Genomic DNA, 13,465 nt, shown 5'->3' with positions numbered 1-13,465 from the left:
CGCCGCACAGAAAGCAGAGGACGCCCACCGCCAGTGCCCACGCGGCTGCCCAGGAGGGTGGCTGTGGTGGAGGGGACACATCGGCTGCGTTCTCTGGAGCTGGGACGGTGGAGGACGGCTACAGTGAGGAAGAAGAAGGAGCCCTCAGGTTGGGGGATGAATTAGAGGAGCCGATGGCGGACGACGTCGCAGTATCGAATTCCATCTCCGCGTCACGGTCGGGTGAGCTAGCCGTGGATTCGGCATTGCTTGCGGCGCGGGGTGCTGGTGCTGGGGAGGTGGCTGCGGGCACGGCAGCGCCAGAGGGGTCAGGTTTGCGTAGCCAGTTGCTGGGGTTTTTGCAGGGTTTAGCGCGAGCGGCGGCCTGGATGGGGTCGGCGGTGGATGGCGCAGCGGCGGCTAGCGGCGAGAAGGCGCCGGTGGGGGCGGGTGTAGGTAGCGGAGTAGTGGAGCCTGCAGGCGATAAAGCGGGAGAAAAGGAGAAGGAAAAGGAGGATGAGGTGGTGCTGCTGGATGATAGGGCTAAGAGCGAGGTGTATGTGTGCTTTGAGGGACCGCTAGGGGCGCACCTCAAAAAAGAGGTGAGGGAAAAAATTTTGAAAGGGGAGTATGTGGAGATATTTTCCTTACTACCCCTGGAAAAATTTAACCTAGACAAGGTGAAGCCGAGCGATTCCAAGAAGGAAAAAGAGGAGGAAGAAAAACGCCGTTATAGGCTCATTCCTCGTTCCTTTTCCAATTGGTTGCAGGCGTTCGCAATTTTGGCTAGCGTGGTAGGGGAAAAGGAGCCGGAGCACTGCTCGGCTCTATTCGGCTATATGGATGCAATCGGGGAGGCGTATCGCACGTACGGGGGCTTGGCATGGCTGCGGTATGATGAGCAGTTTAGGCAGCGGAAGGCGTTGCGGCCCGGCATGCGGTGGGATCATAAGGACATTTCCTTATGGATGCGCTTAATGGCGGCCCCGAGCCAGCCCTTTCGTGGCGGTGCCGGGGGAACGGGAGCCGGGCCCTCGGGGATCCACAAAAAGGGATTGTGCTGGCAATTTAACGAAGGCCAGTGCAAATTTGGTGCAGCGTGTAGGTTCAAGCATGAGTGCTCCGGCTGCGGGGGGGGGACATAGTTTGTCCAAATGTTTTAAGAAAGGGAGAGGCAAGGCCGGGGACAGGTCTGGTAAAAGGGAGGACGCCGGTGAAAATAGAGGCGATGGCGCCGTTTTTAAGTAGGTATCCGGACGGGGCAGCGGCGTCACTTTTGCGGTTTGTTTTTTCGTACGGTTTTCGGATTCCGTCGGCAGTTGAGGCATTGCCTCCGGTTTGTCGTAACTTACGGTCGGCAAGGGACCACCCTATGGTTGTGGGTGAGAAGTTGGGTAAAGAGGTTGAGCTGGGCAGGATGGGGGGCCCATTTGAGAGCCCTCCGTGGAGTAATTTGGTGGTGTCCCCGCTGGGGGTGGCGCCAAAGAAGGAGCCGAATAAATTTCGTCTCATTCATCATCTTTCATTTCCGGAGGGGTCGTCTGTGAATGACGGCATTGCGCCGGAATTGTCGGCGGTGTACTACGTCTCGTTCGACAAGGCGCTGGACTTGGTACGGGCAGCAGGACGCGGTGCATTGATGGCAAAGGCGGATGTAGAATCGGCGTTTCGTTTGTTGCCGGTGCATCCGGAGAGTCAGCACCTTCTGGGTTGCTGGTGGAACGGGAAGTTTTATGTTGATCATTGTTTGCCCATGGGCTGTTCGATTTCTTGTTCATATTTTGAGGCTTTTAGCTCCTTTGTTGAGTGGGTGGTGCGGGACGTGTCCGGCTTGTCATCCATTATTCATTATTTGGATGATTTTCTGTGTGTTGGTCCGGCGGGTTCCATGGTTTGCGCTGGTTTGTTGTTCGCCTTGCAGAGAGTGGCGGATCGTTTCGGGATCCCTTTGGCGCAGGAAAAAACGGAGGGGCCGGCGCCGGTTATGCGGTTCCTGGGGATTGAAATCGACTCGCTGGCCATGGAATGTAGGTTGCCAGAGGACAAGATTGTGGATTTGCGGAGTGCGGTTGCAGCAATGCTGGCAGCAAAAAAAGTGCGGCTTAAGGTGGTACAGTCTTTGCTTGGAAAGCTGAATTTTGCATGCAGGATTATGCCGATGGGGCGTGTTTTCGCCAGGAGGTTGGCGACAGCTACGGCAGGCGTACGGTCCTCGGCGCATTTTGTGCGGGTCACGCGGGAGATCAAGGAAGATTTGTTGGTTTGGGACGTCTTCTTGCGGCATTTTACCGGCCGCACTTTGTGGTTGAAGAAGGTTGTGCCCAAAGATGCTCTAGAACTGTATACGGATGCGGCCGGGTCAGCGGGTTTCGGCGCCATTTTTCAGGGTCATTGGTGTGTGGGAAGGTGGCCCGAGGATTGGCGACAGGGTGGCCTGGTAAAAAATCTGGCCCTGCTCGAGTTGTTTCCAATCGTGGTGGCGGTGGAGTTGTGGGGGTCGCAATTTTCGGGACGTAAAGTGTGCTTTCATTGCGATAATCAGGCAGTTGTACATGCAATAAACAGCTTGTCAGCGAAATCTGGACCGGTAGTGGCATATTTGCGGCATTTGGTGCTCAAGTGTTTGCTGTGGAATATTCATGTGGTTGCAAAACATGTGCCGGGGGTTGATAACGGGGTGGCTGACGCTTTATCTCGTTTTCAGTTCCACAGGTTTCGGGAGTTACTGCCGGGGGCAGACGAGATCGGAGCGGTGTGCCCAGAGGAATTGTGGAGCCTGGTGAGGCAGTGATTGCGGGTTTGATTAGGAATTCGGTGACCGAGGTGACTTGGTGCCGTTATGCTAAAGTGTGGGTTGAGTGGCAGGCAGTGCTTGGTGAGATGTTTGGTAACAGGCGAGTGGATTATTTATTGGCGCTCTTGGCATTGGTGAGTGAGGATTTTAGGGCTAGGAGGTCAGCGTCGGCTGTGGCGCTTAGGGTGGCGGCCGTGGCCTTTTGGTTAAAGGTTAGGGGTGAGCAGGACGTGTCACGGGACTTCCGGGTAAGGCAGGCATTGAAAGGTTTTCGGAAAGGGGTGAAGGTGCGGGACACTAGGCGGCCCATTTCGTTGGACTTGTTACGGCTTTTGGTGGATGGTTTGCAGGGAATTTGTGTCTCAGCGTATGAGACGGTGTTGTTTGAAACTGCTTTTGTGTTAGCTTTTTTCAGGGCTTTTCGGATAGGAGAATTGGTGAGCCCGTCAAGGGTTAGTGGGGGTGGTTTGCTATTCGAGGATGTGTCGGTAGTGGGACAGAGAGTGGAGTGTCGGCTTCGGCGGTCCAAGACGGACCAGATGGGTCGGGGCAGGTTAGTAGTGTTGTATGCGGTGCAAGGGGATGGCTTGTGCCCGGTGCAGGTGGTGAGTACGTTTTGTGGTCTGCAGGGCGGCCTTCCGGGCCCGCTGCTACGTCACGAGGACGGGGCTTGGTTGTCTCGTTACCAGTTTGTGGCAGTGCTGAGGAGTTGCCTGCACTGGGCGGGTGAGCGCCCAGAGGATTACGGGTCCCATTCGTTCAGGATTGGGGCGGCTACCGAGGCTTCTGGTTGGGGCCTTGGAGATGACATAGTGACACGGATTGGTCGGTGGGAGTCCTCTCGTTTTCGTGGTTATGTGCGCCCACAGTAATTATCTCGTTGAGGGCTCTGGTTAGAGTTTTGTTTGTTCTGCCGTTGGGTTTTGTTGTTCTTTGTTGCAATCTGGAATGCTGGTGTTGTTTGTTAAAATTGTTTCCTTTATTGTAGGAGTGTGTCTGATCTGGATCCTGGGGCACTCGTTCGTTTTCTGGGGGGCTCGTCGGGCCGACGCTCGCCCGAATGGTTGGCAGTTGGGTGTGGACAGATCGCTGGCATCGGTCAAGTGGATTGGAGTGCATGGCATGGAATGGAGCAGGGTCGTGCCGGAATTTGAATATTATTGCAGGATGGACAGACCTCCGAACGTGTTGGTTTTACACGTGGGGGGGAATGACCTGGGTTAGCGGGCATCCCGGGATCTGATTAGGGACATTAAGATCGACCTACTGCGGTTATGGCCAAGGTATCCGGGCTTGATAGTGGTGTGGTCGGATATTGTGGCCAGATTATGGTGGAGGGGGGCTCGGTCGGTTGAGAAGATTAATCACGCCCGGGCACAATTGAACAGGGTGGTTGCGCGTTTCGTGCGGAGAAACGGCGGTGTGGTGGTGAGGCATGTGGACCTGGAATCGCCGAAGTGGCAGTTTCAGAGGAGTGATGGGGTTCATCTTAATGACATTGGTTCTGATTTATGGGCCCTGGGTTTGCCGGATGGTGTGGAGCAAGCCTTGGGTGTGTGGCGGGTCCAGGCCACGTAAGGTGTCACGTGTCCTGTCCTCTGGCGGGGGTAGGTCTGGTCCAGAAGCGGTTGTAAGGGATTGGTAGCTGGACCGAGAGGCACTGTCTTGGTATGGTGTCTCTGGGTTCCGGGAAATTGCAGGCACGGGGTTCTGCAAAGTTTGGGGGGGTATTAATCCATGGGGTGATTAATACCTCATCTCTGGGTCGGAGTGTTGCGGCCAGGGATATTGGTGTAGGAAAGGGTTTCTGGACCGGGCCTACATAGGGTTTCATGTACCGTTTATTATTATGTGTGTTACCTATTATTGTGTGTTTGGGGTCGCCCGTTGGACGGCGCCCCCTTTGTGTTAGTATGTTAATAATAGGTAATAAAGGCGGCTGTGGCCAATTTGTTTAACCAAGTCGCATGCAGTCGGTGTGTTATTTTTAGGTTAAGTTTGGGGGGTATAGTAACCATCACGACCGGAGAATCCTTCCTCAGTGGTCATGAAGCATTCACCATCTTGATCCAATGCCCTAATTAACTTTTTAATGAGTCACAATTTTATATGCTGTGGAATGAGCAAAACTTTCTGAGGATTAACAAGTGGTTCACGCTTGATATTCTTTTTAGCTATTGTAAATTACTTTCTAGCAGCATTAATTCATATTTACCGAATGAGCAATAGGAATGTAAATGTCACGATGTGACTACAGGATAGCGAGAGGCAGAGGGCTCCAATTCTGGCCCTCACGCTAGGGGACTCTACTCTATCTTTGACCTCTGGATTATCCCTGAAGGTGGAGACATTGGAGTCCCGTGCCTTACTATTCTTCTGACCAGATCTAATCTGTTACCCCCTCCAGGGACAGGAGGGGCAGTAGTGTGATGGAAACACAGATTATGACAGACAGGGGAAAACCAAAACCCAGGTGCACTGTAAATTCACAGGAATAAACAGTAAAATACTAAGGGGAAAAGGAAGAGCAGGAAGGCAACAACAAAAAGACAAGGGTTAACACCGCATCCACTCACAGCAATAAGACACAACAACCACCAGTAAGTCTGCATCATAACACCTCATCAGACTAGTATAGGTAAACTATAGCTGGCATTAATGGAATAGTCGAGTCAGCATATATAGCAGTAGGGTGAATGTGACTGACTCCTCTACAGCATGTGATTAAATAGACTAAAGGTACTGTCAAACTAAGCAACATCGCTAGCAACATCGCTGCTGAGACACAACTTGCTAGTGATGTTGCTGTGTGTGACATCCAGCAACAACCTGGCCCCTGCTGTGAGGTCGCTGGTTGTTGCTGAATGTCCTGGACCATTTTGTAGTTGTTGCTCTCCCTCTGTGAAGCGCACATCGCTGTGTGTGACAGCAACAGAGCAACAACTAAATGTGCAGTGGGCAGGGAGCCGGCTTCTGCGGACGCTGGTAAACACGGTAAACATCGGGTAACCAAGAAGCCCTTTCCTTGGTTACCCGATATTTACCTTCATTACCAGCATCCGCCGCTCTCACGCTGTCAGTGCCGGCTCCCTGCTCCCTGCACACATAGCCAGACTACACATTGGGTTATTAACCCGATGTGTACTCTGGCTAGGAGTGCAGGGAGCCAGCGCTAAGCGGTGTGCGCTGCTAACCAAGGTAAATATCGGGTTGGTTACCCGATATTTACCTTAGTTACCAAGCGCAGCATCGCTTCCACGCGTCGCTGCTGGCTGTGGGCTGGTCACTGGTTGCTGGTGAGATCTGCCTGTGTGACAGCTCAGCAGCAACCCGTGTAGCGACGCTCCAGCGATCCCTGCCAGGTCAGGTTGCTGGTGGGATCGCTGGAGCGTCGCTTAGTGTGACGGTACCTTAACAAGTAGCCCAGCAGAGATTAGCTCTTGCTAGCCTGCATAAGTCTGTGGGTCGACACCCGCATTTTCCTGCGCTGACCACAGACCACAGAAGTAAGGCCAGAATCACACTTGCTAGTTCCTCGCGCGAGTCTCTCATGGTAGAACCCGGCTTGGCCGCACACTATGCATACAGGAGCGTCTGAGCTGCATAGAGATACATGCAACCGACCCGCTCCTGTCAGGGGAGTGTGCGGCCAAGCCGGGTTCTACCATGAGAGACTCGCGCGAGTTACACGCGAGGCACTAGCAAGTGTGATTCTGGCCTAAGGCTACTTTCACACTTGCATTGTTTTGCATCCGTCACAATCAAGTTAATCCACAACCACCTTATATACTTCATGCCACTACTAAACACAGATTAGAGCAACTCAGAAAATGGTCCCCCCAATTAGGAAACACACCAGTGGTTCATGTTAAAAGATTTAAATTTTATTATTCATTTTTAAAAAAACATTAAAAAAAACAGAGATATCCTGCAAGGAACCGATATATACCCAGATAAGCACTGTCACTTTTAAGCCAGGAAGCTCAAATGAAACACCCAGAACAACAAATATCACTATTGCTATTCAGAACAGAAATCCTTGGACAGGTGCTGCTGGTAAAACACCTATACAGACATCATATGAACCAATAAAGATTAAACTACAATTGTATCATAAACTCCTAGTGGCTGGGTGTTAACATGCTGTTAAATAATCAGCTACCTAGATATCAATGAACATCAGACAGTAAATACCTGATAGTATTGTAACTAATCCAGGATCTGGGTGAACAGTCCCTCCACCCCGACGCAGTTTCGCCCTAGCTTCTTCCGGGGGCGTGTCTTAATGGGGGGAAGGCTGTCTTTATATAGTCACGTTGGAACAGGATGAATGGATACACCTGTTCATCTGTATTGCTCGTTGCAAGGGGCAGGTCTTGGCTGCAGGAACGAATCGTCAGTATCAGTTGTGTGACTGATGCAACGGATGCGTTGCAGATAAAGGCACAACTGATGTGACTGATGCTGCAAAACAACGATCCGTTGTTTTTGTTTTTACTGTTTTACCGGCGGAAGGCTATTGTGAACGATCAGCTGATCACCTGGCGGCCGGCCACCGGACGATCAGCTGATCGTTCACAAAAGTTGGGTGATCAGCTGATCGCACTCAAAAGCCGGTCGCCGGGCGATCAGCTGATCGTTCACAAAAGCCGCCGCCGGCCGATCAGCTGATCGTTCGGCTGCCAAGAGAGAGAGAAACATTGATATCAATCATTAAACATAAGAGCTGAGCATGCGCAGTGAAAAAAAAGGATTCCACCCCTCAAAAACGCTACATGCTGCGCTCCTGCCGCTCGACGGTCAGTCGTTCCACGACACACGCCGCACGGCGGATGCAACGCAGACACATTAGTCGCAATGCGTTGTCAATACAAGTCTATGGGAAACAGCGCAAGCCGTTAGCAGATTGCGCTGTTTTCCAAAGTGGCGGATTGTGATGCAAGTGTGAAAGTAGCCTTTGCAGGCACAGTGCCAAAATCTGTAGTTTCCACAGATTGTGACACCGCCATGACAGTTAGTGATGCCTGCAAAAATCTCCTTATGACAGGAAGCTAATTTATTGCCAATATGAAGCAACACACAGGTTAGACTTCTCTTTGAATTGCCAATTAAAAGCCTCCATTTTTCAGTTAAGGGAGCTTTACACGCTACGACATCGCTAATGCGAACTCGTTGGGGTCACGGAATTGGTGACGCACATCCGGCCGCATTAGCGATGCCATTGCGTGTGACACCTATGAGCGATTTTGCATCGTCGCAAAAACGTGCAAAATCGCTCATCGGTGATATGGGGGTCCATTCTCAAATATCATTACTGCAGCAGTAACGAAGTTGTTCCTCGTTCCTGCGGCAGCACACATCGCTTCGTGTGACACCGCAGGAACGAGGAACCTCTCCTTACCTGCCTCCCGGCCGCTATGCGGAAGGAAGGAGGTGGGCGGGATGTTACATCCCGCTCATCTCCGCCCCTCTGCTTCTATTGGGCGGCGGTTCAGTGACGCAGCTGTGACGTCGCTATGACGCTGAACGAACCGCCCCCTTAGAAAGGAGGCGGTTCGCCGGTCACAGCGACGTCGTCGGACAGGTAAGTAGTGTGACGGGTCTGGGCGATGTTGTGCGGCACGGACAGCGATTTGCCTGTGTCGCACAACAGATGGGGCGGGTACACACGCTAGTGATATCGGTACCGATATCGCAGCGTGTAAAGCTGCCTTTAGATGACAATCACAAACAACTGACTCAATAAGTCCTTTACTTGTATACATGGAACTATTTCAGAAGGTCTTCCTTTCTGTTACGATAAATACATGTAGTATCTGGAGCCAGTAGGTTCTTTCCCTTTATCCTTGAACCAAGTAAATCTGCTGACAATTTTGTCAGATAAAGATCTCATACCAGGTCATTCAACTTAGCTTGAGTAAATGACTGGCACATTCTGGCATCAATTTCTGAGGCCACAAAGTCTTTGTCATTGGTGTATTTGGAAAAATTGGATTGTCAGAATTCATCGTCGTCAGAAATTTCTGGTCTAATGCCTGCTTTACACACTTCAATAAATCTTTCAATCCGTCGTCGGGGTCAAGTTGTAAGTGACGCACATCCGGCATCGTTCGTGACGTATTTGCGTGTGATCAAGATTGAACGCAAATACGGTGATCGCATACACGTCGTTAATTCCTCATACATTGGACGTTTTGTTGCACGAACCTAGTCAATTGAAACGTGTGACATCCCTCATCCGATTTTGATGTCTGAGGCTATGTGCGCAGGTGTGTGCTCTGCACCGCAGCTTAAAAAGGTCCGCTTCAGAGCGCAGCTGAAAAGCTGCGTTCTGAAGCGCCTCACAATGTCTGTCATGCACTAATCTCTGTCGGTCGGTCACTATCTCTGTCCCTCTCTCTCTGTCCATGTCAGTCTATCCCTCTTACCCCCTCTCTCATACTCACCGATCCCCGATCACCGGCGCGGCTCTGCACGGCGTTCACACTGCTCCGGCGGCTTTTACTGTTTTGAAAAAGCCAGCCGCCCATTAAACAATCTCGTATTCCCTGCTTACCCCGCCCACCGGCGCCTATGATTGGTTACAGTGAGACACGCCCCCCACGCTGAGTGACAGGTGTCACACTGCACCCAATCACAGCAGCCGGTGGGCGTGTCTATACTGTGTAGTGAAATAAATAATTAAATAATTAAAAAAAACGGCGTGCGGTCCCCCCTAATTTTAAAACCAGCCAGATAAAGCCATACGGCTGAAGGCTGGTATTCTCAGGATGGGGAGCTCCACGTTATGGGGAGCCCCCCAGCCTAACAATATCAGCCAAGAGCCGCCCAGAATTGCCACATGCATTAGATGCGACAGTTCTGGGACTGTACCCGGCTCTTCCCGATTTGCCCTGGTGCGTTGGCAAATCGGGGTAATAAGGAGTTATTGGCAGCCCATAGCTGCCAATAAGTCCTAGATTAATCATGTTAAGCGTCTAAGACACCTTCCATGATTAATCTGTAAATTACAGTAAATAAACACACACACCCGAAAAAAATCATTTATTTGAAATAAAAAACACAAACATAAACCCTGGTTAACCACTTTAATCAGCCCCAAAAAGCCCTCCATGTCCGGCGTAATCCAGGATGCTCCAGCGTCGCTTCTAGCGCTGCTGCATGGAGGTGACAGGAGCTGCAAAATACACCGCCGCTCCTGTCATCTCCACACAGCAACTGAAGACAGCTGCGCGATCAGCTGAGCTGTCACTGAGGTTACCCGCTGTCACTGGATGCAGCGGTGGCCGCGGGTAACCTCAGTGACAGCTCAGCTGATCGCGCTACTCACCTCAGTTGCTGCGTGGAGGTGACCGGAGCGGCGGTGAGTAGCGTGATCAGCTGAGCTGTCACTGAGGTTACCCGCGGCCACCGCTGCATCCACCGCGCCGGTGGGCGGGGTAAGCAGGGAATACGAGATTGTTTAATGGGCGGCCGGCTTTTTCAAAACAGGTACCTGGTAACAGGTTGTAGTCCCGAGGTTACTGTGGTCCAGTCAGCCTGGTAGCAGGGAGGAATGTCTTTATGCCAGCTACGTTGGAGTCCTTCCTTTATGCGCTTTGGATGTTGGATCCCCATGGCTTAAAGCACTTGGTTGGTTAGTGCTATGTCCCTCTCGGGCGGGCAGCGCAAGCCGGGTATGGGGCCTGCGTGTTCCTCCGCGGCCCTGGGATCTATTTTGCTACTTCGCTTTAGGACTTTGGTGGGCCAGGAAACATGGAATCTCCTGCTCTCTGGGTTTTACTACTGAGCCTTTAGTACCCAGTAATCTAGGACTCTGGTGTCCTGTACAATGCGTTCGGTCCTGGAAAGCTTGTAGACAGCTCTCTTATAGCGACCGGTCTCCATTCTCTCCTCCAGGGTTCTGAGGTTCCGCTTCCTGTTCCTCTGACTAACTCTTCCCATCCCAGAATGCACAGGGGAGGCTCACCCCAACCAGGACTTGAGCTCCCCCTTCTGGTCTCAGTCAGGAAGTGTTGTGTGCAATGGTACCTGACATTGAGACCCTCCCCGCTGCTTTCAGGCATAGCACAGTCCTCCAGGTGAAGAGAACAATGCCGCTATGGCTCCCATGACCACTGGGGTGCCACATTCCCCCTTGGTTAAATTCAGTACTCTGGGTTTGAGAAAACATTTGGAAAAGACACGAATATAAAATGATAACAATTAATACAGGTTACATATATATACAAAATATTTACATTCGTCAGTTGAACATTCTTAACTATTGTTATACATTCGTTTCCCGGTACCGGGTTGGCTTCCGACCTAAGTTGCTCCGCTATGACCTACGGGGGATTGGCTGCAACCCCTAACTATTGGGTAATTCTTCTGACCCAACCCCGCTGTCTACGGCTATGCTAGAGGATGGCCCTCTGCTATCTGGCAGGGCAGATGGACTCCCTCTACTTCCTAGACTCACCGTGGGCACGACAGGTTCACTGCAAGCAAGAGGCAGGACTCTCGGGTCTTCTTTGGGTGTGACATCCACTTCACCGGCAGGTAGGTCTTCAGACGAGACTGGAGCCACGACTACTTCTGGTAGGAGAACTTGATGGAAGGTCAAGACCATTACTACAACAGCTTGATTCAACTGTGTCCAAGATTAGGGGAATGCTCCTAGGACGGTTTGGATAGTCTCTTCTTTTTGTGCTTCAGGTTGGGAAACTTCAGGGCTATTTTCACCAAACCGCAGCTGATCAGGGCATATCTTCAAGTGGTCTCTGGAAACGGCTGTTGAAGTTTTTCCCCCCTTTTTACTAACGAAACACTTCTTGGGATTATCAAAGCTTGATGGCATAACGATGTACGGCTCAGCTTCCCATTGGTCATCCAATTTGTGCATTCTTCGTTTTCTCTTGAGGACCTGTTCTCTCGGTGCCAGGGGAGCTGCTGAAGCGGTTTGGTTATAGTCCTTCTCCTGTCTCTGTCTGGCCTCAGATAGACTTCTTTCCACACACTCTTGGATCTGACGATACCATTGCTGTCGCTCAGTGTCCCAGTCAACCCCTGGTGGAGCTGCATCGGGTTCCAAGACTCCCATGTCCAGGTCAATAGGCAGCCTGCCAGGTCTTGCCCGCATCAGATAGGCCAGGGTGCAGTTGGTGGACTTCACTGGGATGTTGTTGGACATATCTATCAAGTCTGGCAGATTCTCCGACCACAGATTCTCCGACCACAGGTTCCTTTCCTCAAGAGGCAGGGTCTTGAGCAAGTTCAGCACCATCTGGTTTATCCGCTCACACATTCCGTTACCATCTCCCCACCATTTGCTGTATGCCTCGGGGTCACGAAACTGGGCCAGGCCACCCCATGACAATGCAGAGGATCTGCATCCCCGGCCCAGCGATGAGTCAGGTGAAAAGCCCTTGACCCCAGGGTGCTACATTTGGCATCACAAACAGGATATTCATGCCTGCAACAACTGGTTACTGTGTGCCTTACAGGATTGTGTCAATTGTTTATTTTGTGCCTGCGGTTGCGGGTACAGCGCGACTACCGGATTGTTACTGTACATTGGCGTCCATAGAAAAAGAAAGGACGGGCGCCATGTGTACCCAAAAGGACTGGCACCACCATTCGTGGGTGGGATTGCAGCAGGGCATGAAAATCTGTGCCTGCCCCTTACACGGAATTCACCTTAAGGAGCCAGGAACCCTGCCTCTCCAGGATGCAGGAAAAGATGGGGTGGTGGCATGGACTGAGACCGGCTGCCATCATTGTCCCCAAACCTGGATGCCTGGAGGGCCCAGGAGCGTCACTGAGAGGCATGTAAATATTGAAAGTACTTTTCTGCTAGTTCAACCAGATGGATTTCTGGGCCACTGGGTTATGAGTGGCCAGGACTGCCGCTGTAAGTAATTGGCACCGGTTTATGATATTATGGACTGGGTCGCTTGTTGCTGCCGGTTGACAACGCTTTACCTGTTTTATCTGAGATAAGAACTTTTTTGATTTTTTTTTCTCTCTCTATGCGAATGTTTTTTGTTTTTTTTATTATTGTTTTGATTAAACCGATGACCTGAAACGTTTGCAACGTTTGATATGTTGAAGTGATCTGCCTCCCATAAAGGGAAGACTGTTATCATGTTTTCTATGCATGACAAAATATTGCGGTGTTTAACTGTGTTTTGTTGCAGTCCCGGAGTGCTGCGGTTTGCTGTGGGGGAATGTAGCACCCCTGAGGCATCAGTCGCCACAGGGTACTGCAGTTCATTTAAAGCGCCCTATCCATCCGGGGTATGAGGAGGTTAATGTCTGGTATGTCTCACTTACACCTCACAGTTAGAGAATAAGTCAGCAGTTTCCTTGCATAACACAGACAGCATGTGCTCTCCACCAGGGCCGCCATCAGGGCATTACTACTGAGTCTGGTGTAGGGGGCCCGGTGAAGAGGGGAGGCCTGACTGAGCCAGGGACAATTACTTAGCTTTATTAAGCCCCAGGCCAGTCGGGTCCCCACCCCTCTTCACCGGGCCTCCCCTAGTCACAGCCGCAGCAGAGGACCCACTAGTGTTGCTTTTGCCACTATACACGTGGCTAATTTGCATCGCATGCAAATTAGATACATGTGCTGGATATACCGGGTATGCAGCTGCATACCCAGTATCTAGGGTGGGGCTGGCGCTGCATCTACCCCAGGCACAACTGTGA

Source organism: Anomaloglossus baeobatrachus, chromosome 1 (assembly GCF_048569485.1).
Source record: "Anomaloglossus baeobatrachus isolate aAnoBae1 chromosome 1, aAnoBae1.hap1, whole genome shotgun sequence".
Classification (NCBI taxonomy): Eukaryota; Metazoa; Chordata; class Amphibia; order Anura; family Aromobatidae; genus Anomaloglossus; species Anomaloglossus baeobatrachus.
Note: the sequence above shows the minus strand (reverse complement) of the source record.